Source organism: Arvicanthis niloticus, chromosome 17 (assembly GCF_011762505.2).
Source record: "Arvicanthis niloticus isolate mArvNil1 chromosome 17, mArvNil1.pat.X, whole genome shotgun sequence".
Taxonomy (NCBI): Eukaryota; Metazoa; Chordata; class Mammalia; order Rodentia; family Muridae; genus Arvicanthis; species Arvicanthis niloticus.
This window is the reverse complement of record NC_047674.1, coordinates 36640189-36647541: the sequence shown is the minus strand read 5'-3', so window position 1 is coordinate 36647541 and position 7353 is coordinate 36640189. Positions and strand designations below refer to the sequence as shown.

Sequence of the window (7353 nt, the reverse complement as noted above, 5' to 3'; positions counted from 1 at the left end):
GAACTATTTTCTCTACTGAAGCTCCCCCTTTCCAATGACTCTGGCTAGTGTCAAGTTGACAGATTTTATGACTCCCTTGAGTATCTGTTGCTTCACTCTTGACACTTTAGAACAAGCAATTCCTCCTCCCTAAAACAGTCTTTCCCCTCCACTTAGCTGGGTGACCTTTTGCTCAGCAGCTCAACAAAAGCTAATAAATAAATACCCTCTTCACACTGAAACAGGATTTCTTATCTTGATGTCTCCAGTCAAATCTAGCAGAGACTCTAACTGGAAAACACCAGGAGATGTCAAACCTTACCTGAAAGTCATCAAACTGCTAAGTAGTATCTGTGCATCTTAACAGAAAGAAATGTTAGAAGAAAAAACAACAACAGCAACTGAAAAAAAAAAAAAAAGTCCCTTCTAATTTGGAATCAAAATTTAATTAAATCTGTTTTCACTGTATCGAGGATAGAGGTTGGTTTTCTCTTTGTTGTTTGGTTATCACTGGACATTTGTTTTTTTTTTTGTTTTGTTTTGTTTTTTTTTAGAGTACTAGGGATTAAAGCTAGTGTCTCACACATGCATAGAAGACAAGCTCTCTACCACTGAGCTACAGCCCAAGGCTGTTTTAGGGTATTTTAAATCTTTTGTTTTTTTAGGGGTTTTTCTTTAATTGGTAGCGGTGGTGGGTTTTGACTTTTTGAAACAGGATATCTTTATGTTTACCAAGTTGGCCATTAACTTAAGATCCTCCCACTTTAACTTCCTGAGTAGCTAGGATTATAGGACCAAGACTCTGAACCTAGTTTGTTTTCACTGTTTCCAGTACCAAGCATGGAAAAACTGTCAGCATTCTGTTGTAATTCCAGAAGGTCTCACTTCCCTCAGAAACCTCTACCAACTGCACTATAGAGAGCAGGGTGCCTAAAGGAAGAGTATTTCTCCAGGTGCCATACAAGCTACAAGTCCTTTCATTAGATTAAAAAATAACAGAACTGTTGCTATGCCTCAGGACCACTTCCTCACATTCTGACAGGTTTGAGAAACATTTCATCACCTTATGTCATGCATACAGAGTAAACCGATTTTAGTAAAACACCAGTGGAAGTACTCAGCTTATTCTAGACAAATGTCAAAGCTCAATAGTCATGGGAAACAAAGAGGAATACAGCCTCTGATAGGAAAGACATATTCCCAGGATAGCTGTCATTGCAGCATACCCATTAATAGCCAGACTTTAAAAGCTCTTTGGCTCTAAGCATTAGATACTGCGGGTATTTCTTAAGGCTTTAAAGCATCCCAGAAGATCCAGCATCTCTTGAGAAGGAAGTAACAGGTAATCAAGATACCTCTTCCTTCTGTAGTCAATAAAAGCAGACCTGAAGTGTTAGCATTTCTTCTAGGCTCCACCCAACAGTTACCTAGCAACAACCAGGTATGAGCCTGGCTTGCCATAAAAGGACATTCTCTCTCTCTCTCTCTCTCTCTCTCTCTCTCTCTCTCTCTCTCTGCTGGCCTCTTCCTTTTTTTCTCTCTCACTGTCCTTCTCTGTCCCCCCTCTTTCCCTGACTCTACTTTCTTTACACACACCCTCTTGCCACATCATGACACTGCATTACAAAATATATCACTAGGAGCATCCTTTAACCTGGGAAATTTTTCCCTAACAGGCAGGAAGGAGGTCAACATCCCCCTTCCTGTTTCCTGTGAGCCTTTCAGGTAAACAAATAAAAATTGATCCAGCCTTTAAAATATACATACATGTACATACATATAAAATAAAAGGGGGAAAGGTTATAAGATTTGAAGCAGGATGACAAGAGAAAAAGGGGGATCCAGCACTCTTCAGTTAGACTCCATTTTGAAAACACTACTCCTTGGATCTCTCTTTCACCCTTTCCCGTCTATATCAAACTCTCTACTACTTCAGGTCTCCCAGATCTGTGCTCGCTTTCAGTAGCAGGCATCCCGACCCAGTAAAAGTAGGCACTTCTTTTAGATAATAATTTTAGCTTCAAGCGCTGACCATTTACAATATGGTTTGGAAAGTGACAGATTTCTTTTCCCTTTCTTACATGACCTAGCCCCTGCCTGCGGCTTTGGTTCCTATATGGCATATTCATCGATCGAGCAGCACAGTTTGTTCCAAAGGTGAGCACGGAGTCAAAACCCGCTCCTGTTTCCAAAACATGGGAGCAAATCCCTTGACTGCCAGCGATTTTTAAAAATCTATTTATTTAAAACTAAGTCTCAAAATTCAAGGATTTGTTTTTAAAGTAAATTATTTATTATGTAAAAAAAATAGTATGTAAGTAAAAATATTACACCTTGGACCCCAAAACCCCACACTTCCTTTGTTCCCAATTTTGCGGCTCTCTATTGAGTCACTTCAGTGGCTCAACCTGAAGGCTGCTTAAGTATAATTACTGCGAAGGTAAACAGTCTCCCAGATGCTGTAACAAGAGTCCTTTTCTCACAGTTGCACACGTGAGTTTGTTCTGTTTGCTCTGGATTTTTCCACAGCTATTAGCATTACTCATCCGGTTCAGCAGCGTGGATTCCCTTGGATGCGATGCAATCCTGGCCTATTTGCGGATTCCAGACATCAGCTCTAGTTATTAATTCCACTTGAAGTTTCAACTGACACCCACGGGCTCAGCACTGCAAAATAATTTGGTATTTTAAACAGAAGAGCAGGGCCAAAGTAAGATTAGCCAGGCCTCAAGCTTCTGCAACTTGCCTGACTCTTTAAGGAATACTTGAGAGATTCTTCAGGGATACTCTGATTGGCTGTGAATTTTAAAAGGCTTGTGACTCCTTACAGCACCTCATAATTTCTGACTCCAGCAGACCTTGTGGTCCAAGGTAGGCAGCAGTTCCTTGACTCTTTCTCAGTCCACAGGTCACACACTGCACCTAACTTGCAATCAACAGCAAGAAATCCTACAGGCAAACATGGAGACTAAGAAGTGACCTGGTGATAGAGAAATGAACTTACTAACATCCTCTCTGTTGCCATCTACAAGGAGAAAGGGGCACATTCTCCAGGAGAACGTCATCTTCAAGAATATCTTTGAAGTGAGGATGTTTTGAACATCTTTATAGAAAAACATTACACATTAAAGGAACAAAAAATTAACACCCACACCTCCTGGCAATGGGCAAAGGGATGCCTTGTTTGTAGTGTTGTTATTATATCAGTTAGAGGCAGAGCAGATGACCATCCTTTGTTCATCCAAGCTTTATGCCTGGTTTGGTGGCCAAAGCTGTCTTATGCCTAGGACGCATAAAAACCAAATCAAATCAAATCCAAGAAGTGTAGCACAAAAGGGAGAAGACAGACAGAGACCTGCAGACAGCCATGCCACCCACAGACCTGCCCTCTCCAGCACACAGCACAGGCAAGCCACAGACACCAACTTGCCACCACGCCACGCAACATGGATGGACAATGTCACCCAAGACACAGACCTGCCCTCTGCCCCACAGCAGAAGTAGACTATAGACACACAGACCCCTGCCTACCACCATACAGAGTAGCAAAGGAAAAGGAAAACAGACACACGCCTCCTGACCACCATGCCACTCACAGACCTGCACAGGTGGGCCATCAACACCCGATTGCCAGAGGCTGTCACCCAGGGGCCTCCCAGCTTAGTGACCAGCCTGCAGCTGGAGCTACCACAATGTACAAATATGTGCAGGTCAGATGTGGGGGGGGAGCAGTTTGAGCATTATGGAGAGAGATAGAACTGGAAACGCCAGGGTGGAGAGGAGTAGCCTCTTGTGGATGGCCGGCCCTCCCACCTGGGGCCACGGTGATGTCCCAGCCTGAGCTGCCACTGAGGGCCATGTCTGAGTCCAAGTCTGAGGCTTCCCAGTGGCAACAGGGATCAGTGTTGATGTTCATGGCTCATCTTACCACTAGAGAACATGAGGATGTCTCTGGTTAGGACAGCTGCCAATAAGCACATGAGTGTCTGGCAGCTCTATGTAACTGGCCCCACCCCTCGCTAGATGCAACCCTCTGGAGATCCCGCCCCAGTGGCAGCACTCAGGAGAGCTGACCCTGCACCTCACCCAGGCAGCATAGTGAAGCTGCTCCTGGAACCAGGGGTTGTGGATGAGCCAGCCCTGAGGTTGTGAATGTAGGAAACCTGATCCTGCCAATCATCTGCCATCAGGTGGCATGGGCACAAATGACCCCTCTTCCACCCCTCACTACCTGCAGTAGCTGGGAAAGCTCCCCACAAAGTCATGAGCTTGTAAGAACTAGCTCTGCCCCTCACCAGCTGCAGCACTCAGAAGAACAGGCCCAAAACCTCAATGGGCAGCGTAGTAGAGCTGACCCTGGTTGAGAGGGCATGAGTGAGCCAGCCCCAAGGGTGAGAACATAGAAAAGCTGGCCCTGCCTCTTAACTGCCATGAGGTAGTGTGATGGTTTGGCCCAGGGAGTGACACTATTAGGAAGTGTGGCCTTGTTGGAGTAGGTGTGTCACTGTGGGTGTGGGCTTTAAGACCCTCATCCTAGCTGCCTGGAAGTCAATCTTCCACTAGCAGCCTTCAGATGGAGATGTAGAACTCTTATCAGCTTCTCCTGCACCATGCCTGCCTGGATGCTGCCATGTCTCTGCCTTGATGATACTGGACTGAACTTCTGGACCTGTAAGCCAGCCCCAATTAAATGTCATCTTTTATAAGACTTGCATTGGTCATGGTGTCTGTTTACAGCAGTAAAACCCTAAGACAGGTAGCATGGGTGCTGGGATTGTGCCCTCCCAACTCCCTTGTCCCTCACCATCAGTAGCAGTACTGAGAACTGACCTTGGGGTCATGAGAGCTGTCCCAACCCCTCAGAGGCTGCAGTACTTAGGAGAGTGGGCCTGCACCTTGACTAGGCAGACTCTGGAGGTATGGGTACTGTTGAGCCTTCCCTGCGAGTATGAGAGCAGGAGAGCTGACCCTGCCTCCTGCTAATGGCAGCATTGGTGGCCTAGCTGGAGCACTGCTGAAAAGCTTGCCCAGGTGGTTCAGGTAAGGGAGAGTTGGCATGCTGAGCAGCTTAACTACCACCCAGGCCCAGATCCAGAACTCTAAATTGGCCTACTCCAATATCAATACCATCTGCAAAAGGTAGGGATGTATGAAAGGGCCAGTCTGGCTGTTCCAGAGCTGCAAGATCACCATAACAAAGGGCAATAATAGAATAACCAGGAGGAGTGCTGGTAAGGCTCCAATATTGATGGTGTCACAGAAGCCAGAGACCTCAAACCAGACCAACGGTTCATTAAAACGAACACTTGCAAGTGGAGATATGTGGGCAGAGGGATCTATTGTAGGATGCCCTGTGACACACTGCAGTTGCCACAACGAGGTGTTCTCTATACTTCATTTCGGTTGTTTGTTCGTTTGTTTGTGTATGTTTTATAGGGGTGAGGGAGGTTGCAAGGATAAAGGGTGGATATGAAGGGATGAAGAAACAAACCGGACTGAGGTAGATAAGGTGAAACTTACAAAGAAGCAAAAAAAAAAAAAAAAAAAAAAAAAAAAAAAAAAAAAAAAAAGCTTGAAAAAAAATTAAGAAAACACTCAACTTGAAAAAAAATGACTTAGCTATCAAATTTGGCTTTCCTAAGTAGATGTCAGGTTTGGATGTGTTGGGTCAAGGAAAGGTGCATCTGTGTCTGCAACATAGCTAATTGCTTCCCTGAACTCTGTGTTCTCCAGTGAGATGATTATGCCAGAAAACTGTCAACCACCCACCAACTACTTTGTTGTGCTAGGGAAATAAGGCACTCTAAGGTTTTCAGTTCTTTTATTTTGGTCCTATTTTGCTCAGTAACTATCTCCTAATTTATCTCTACCCCAAAACCTGTATCACCTACTGACCGGCCTCCATGCTGACCCTCCTGCTTATGACACACTCTTTTTTTTTCCCTTTAAGTTTGAGGGCAAGTCTGAGCCTTGTCAGAAATAGACCTGTGGTTCCTGACTGCTCTTAGAATGAAACTCAAGCCTACAATATTTCCAGAAGCAGTCAGGAGCAGAACTGACTCTAGCTCTGAATGCAGCCAGCTGACCATCTGTATCTGTGCTTCTCTCTCTCTCTCTCTCTCTCTCTCTCTCTCTCTCTCTCTCTCTCTCTCTCTCTCTCTCATCTCTTACTGTCCACTACAGTACTTTTTTCCTTGTTAGACTCACTGCTTTCCTCACTAGAGCCTCTACTGTGCCCTTCTACACTTCTGCCTTGACACAAAATGATTGTCAGTATTTTCAAGAAAGGAGGCAGCACAACGTGCTCTGTAGATGTGAGTCTAGTCTCCACCACTTACAAATTTCATAGCTAGTACCTTGGTGGCTCTGTATCTCCCTTACCCCATTGAGTAGGCCCAAGAACCATGCCACTAGTAGAATTGAGACTGTTAAATATACCTTCTTCTCAGCAGCACTTCATCAAACCTTCTTCAAAATTGACCGTATAATCTGGCACAAAGCAAGCCTCAACAGATACAAGGAAATAACCCCTTGCATCTTATCAGATCACCAGGGACCAAGGCTGAACTTCAACAACAGAAACACCAGGAAGCCCACATACTAATGGAAACTGGACAACTCTACTCAATGATAACTTGGTCAGGGAAGAAATTAAAGACTTTCTAGAATTCAATGAAAATAAAGGCACAACCTACCCAAATTTATGTAACATAATGAAAGCAGCACTAGGAAGAAAATTCATAGCATTAAGTGACTTCATAAAAATAAAATTCTCACAAACTGAACCAAAGGACACATCAGAAACATCATTCGCCATGATCAAGTAGGCTTCATCCCAGAGATGCAAGGATGGTTCAATATATGAAAATCCAGCAATGTAATCCACAATATAAATAAAATAAAAACTGAAAGAAAAAAAATCATGTGGTCAACTCATTAGGTTCTAAAAATCCTTCAACCAAATCCAACACTGTTTCATGCTAAAAGTCTTAGACAGATCAGGGATTCAAGGCACATACCTAAAAAAAATAAAAGCAACATACAGCAAGCCAATAGCCAACATCAAATTAAATGGAGAGAAATTTAAACCAATCCCACTAAAATCAGGAACAAGACAAGACTGCCTACTCTCTCCCTATCTATTCAATATATTGCTCAAAGATCTAGCTGAAGCAATAAAAGAACAAAAGTAGGTTAAGGGGATACAACTTGGAAAGGAAGATGTCAAGGTATTATTATTCACAGATGATATGATAGTATACATAAGTAATCCCCATATTCTGCCAGAGAACTCCTACAACTGATAAACAGCTTCAGCAAAGTGGCTGGATACAAAATTAACTCAAAAAAATCAGTAGCCCTTTTTTTGTACAA

General features: G+C 43.6%; 1 non-coding gene across 1 annotated transcript; it reads left to right on the top strand.

The window, feature by feature from the left end:
- The first annotated feature begins 3130 nt into the window (after nt 1–3130).
- On the top strand, nt 3131–3275 carry LOC117722834 (small nucleolar RNA SNORA48). The gene has a single exon (XR_004608599.1). It is a non-coding gene; the product is annotated as a small nucleolar RNA SNORA48 (small nucleolar RNA).
- The last annotated feature ends 4078 nt before the right edge of the window (nt 3276–7353 follow it).